This window comes from Nicotiana tabacum, chromosome 24, assembly GCF_000715075.1.
Source record: "Nicotiana tabacum cultivar K326 chromosome 24, ASM71507v2, whole genome shotgun sequence".
Taxonomy (NCBI): Eukaryota; Viridiplantae; Streptophyta; class Magnoliopsida; order Solanales; family Solanaceae; genus Nicotiana; species Nicotiana tabacum.
In genome coordinates this window covers 50,821,475-50,825,083 of record NC_134103.1, presented here as the reverse complement: position 1 = coordinate 50,825,083, position 3,609 = coordinate 50,821,475, and the positions used below count along the sequence as shown (strand labels likewise).

At 36.1% G+C, this 3,609-nt stretch overlaps 1 long non-coding RNA gene across 1 annotated transcript; it reads left to right on the top strand.

Annotated features, from left to right (window-relative positions):
- The first annotated feature begins 1,796 nt into the window (after nucleotides 1–1,796).
- Nucleotides 1,797–3,372, top strand: LOC107783325 (uncharacterized). The gene is made up of 2 exons (XR_001647433.2): nucleotides 1,797–2,099; nucleotides 3,031–3,372. It is a non-coding gene; the product is annotated as an uncharacterized LOC107783325 (long non-coding RNA).
- Nucleotides 3,373–3,609: the final 237 nt, after the last annotated feature.

Sequence of the window (3,609 nt, the reverse complement as noted above, 5' to 3'; positions counted from 1 at the left end):
AAGTTTTATAATTATTTGGTGGCCCAAATTGAAGTCCAAGAGGAGGAAGATTGAGTCCCGAACTCGGCCCTTAAAATCTAGCAAAAGGGCACCCAAAAGAGCCCAAAATGATCCTAAAAGAGGTCCAAATGGGGGTGTTTGAAATGGAGCCCAATTGGAGTCCAAACCGATGACCCAAACTAGTAGTTTTAAGGCCCAAATCTGCCTCAAAGGGATTTGGCTGCCCTTACCTAATTTTGTGACTTTTTTTATTTCTTAGTAACCACCCTACCTAATTTTGATGACTTTGTTACCCCTTAGCAGCCCCTACCTAATTGTAATGACTTTTTATGCCTTAGTACTCCTATAAATAAGGAGTTCTTCTCATTCATTGAGACACTTCATTATTGATTAAGTATATCATACTTTGAGAGTTCTTTTGAACCTTTGTTACTTGTGTTTTGAGATTTATCTTTCAACCTTTACTAGTTCATAGTTCAAGGTAGTAAGATTACTTCTCTATTGTGATATCTTTGATTCCTTTGTGGTATTCTTAGAAGGCGATTAATACTAGTTATTAATTATTGTCTCAAGTTACTCGTAAAGCGGTCAAGATCCGAATCTATTATTTTGATTTGCTTTTAAGTAAAGGCGTTTGATTTCTTCAATAAATCAAGACGTTGTGCTTTGATCTTGTCAAGGCTATAGAACTTGCGTTCTTGGAAGTTCTTGGAATTCTTTTCTTGAATTTTTCCATATCCTTTATTTTCTGCACTTTAGTTCTAGTTGCTCAATTCCTTATTGTTATTGCTTCCGCATTTACTTTTCAAATTCTTACTCTAGTTTGGATTCCCGACCTTGTCGTTATCAAAGAGTTCCCTTTGCGATCGCGAGACCTACTTCGCAATCGTGATGCACAAGTCAACGGCCGCCTCTAGAAGACCCTACACGAACACTGGCATGACTAAAACCACTGGCACACTATCGCAATTCATCAGTCACCTATGCCTATGCGAACACGATACCTTCCCGCAACCGCAAAGGCTAAACCACCTGACCTCCCAGCCTGACACAGACCCTATGTGATCGCGACCAAACTACACGAACGCGAAGCTTCACCTTCCCACGGTCCGCGGCCTCGACATCCGCAGCACGAACACGAAGAAGGAGAAAAATGTTAGTCACCAAAACTCTCTCCACCATCGCGATCGTGAGAGCTCTAGAACACCAGCAAATCAGCAATTCCAGACATGAGAGAAATAGTCTGAAACCCATCCGAAATACACCCGAGGCCCCCAGGACCCCGTGCAATCACACCAACCAATCCCAAAATATAACATGGACCTACTTGAGGCCTCAAATCACACAAAATAATGTTAAAACTACTAATGGCACCTCAATTCAACCTTAATGAAGTAATCAAAATTTACGAATTTCAAACTTAGGCCAAACATGCCTAAAAGACTCGAAATGACCCCAAATTTTACACACAAGTCATAACTCTCCATATAAACCTATTACAATGCTCCGAACCTCAAACGGATATTTATAACCATAAAGTCAACTATGGGTCAAACCTATGAACTTCTAAACCTTCAAATTACCAACTCTCGCCAATTAGTATCAAATCAACCTAGGAACCTTCATATCCAAATATGGACATACGTCTAAGTTCGAAATCACCATACAGACCTAATGGAACTATCGAAACTCCGATCCGACGTCAAATACACAAAAGTCAAACTTTGGTCAACTATTACAACTTAAGCCTCCAACCATGGAACTAAGTATTTTGATTCATTCCAAAATCTCCCTGAACCCATGCCGACCATATCTGCAAGTCCTATGATAATAAATACAATACAAATAGAATCAAATAGGGGGATACATGGCTAAAATATATAAAATATCCGGCCAGGTCGTTACATGCGTGCGTTCTTCCGAGTTTAACGCGTAGTTACAAAAGTAACTCTTTGATGCAATTCTCATCCTTACCAGTGACTCCCTCGTGCTTTCTCTGCGAAAATTCATAGTTCCTTAATTTCCTCCTCTATTGCTCCATCTTTTATGTTGTTTTCTGGTATTATTAAGTTTTGCTGCGTTCTCTATGGAGCTATAAAGTAAGTTCAATCTTTTACTCTTTTGTTCTTCCAATTTTATGTTCTTTTGCATATATCTGGATCTGGTATTCTTGGAATCCTTCTCTACTCACATGTTCTACTGCATTAGAATGGTATTAATTGGGTAAAATGGTTGGTGGACGGTCTCTCTTTTCTGTATTCCCGTCTCAGTTGTTTTTATGCCCTTTATTTTGCGTCTTTGCTCTTTTTATGGTTTAATCTTAATTTTTCATTTTTTTCAAATTTGTCCAAGTGCAATAAGAATGGACTTTGAGTTTGTTATTTTACCCACTACATTTCGACTTGCATTAGAGGTGTTTGTGATATTGCCCAAAAGAAATCACGACTATCTGTGGGCTCGGTTAGGGACCTCTTAAACTAGTTAACTTTGGTTAAAAATAAAATACCTTTATAATATGTTATCTCGAAAGTGGTATCAAAGTATTTAATCTTCATGAAATTAAATATCATCGACAAGTATTGATCACTGTAATTTTGAAGGAAATATTTACAACAACTAATACATAAACAACTGCTTCTACATCTATGTACAACCATCTTGCTCTATGCAGCTTTAACTGACTATACAATATTTCTTCGTTGGACTTACTACATCTTTTTTGTAAATTTTCTGCAATATTATTTTTTTGTAATTATATATACCGAAGTCGAAGTAGTTCATTTTCAGTCCTTTCTAGTAATTGTCAAACTGTGTTATATTTGCCATTCAATAACTCAGTAGTAATTATATGATTTCTGAATATTTTTTGCATTAGATGACCCTCCTCCAATGTATCTTTGTTTGACTTCTGAACTCATTCTTAAAAGATATAGCTAGATGTGTATCGCATTTGACTAAAAGATTAAAACAAAATAGATATCTCAGTCTTCTGAACTTCGATGAAAGGTGACATATTTTATTCTATTGCAGTCGCAAAGCATTTTACAGATGCAGAAATTATTGAAGAGATGTTGATCTTCATGACTAGCGCCATATACTCTTTTTGGCAGAATTATTATGATATTGAGCATCTTTAAGACATTCCCCGAAAGAAGGAGAATTGGATATTTGAATGGGAAGCTGATTAATTATCTTAGAATGTTTTCTATTTAACTTGTAAAAATATATAAGAATACTTTATACCTAATTTACCAAAATATCTTATTGTTTTTCCTCCAAGTCTTTGTTGATGAAAAGTGCCATTGTTCATCAGTGCTTGTGCTGCCAAGGAAATTCTAATATAATCTTCGGATTCTCCATTTAGAGATCTAATCCCTCTTTTGTAAAGCCCCATAAATTTTAGAACTTTATTTTCAAATAAGTACATGCTTAATGATGTAATTTAGAAAATTATGGTATGTGTAAAACCTACATGAGGTTGTTATATTCCCGGGAGTATGTTAACAAGAGTATGGTATGTATTAAGGAAGACTTCGGGGTGGTAAAACATGTATTAATTTTTAGTAACAACATTAGTCGTGCTATAGTATGAAAAGGCACAAGAGCTAT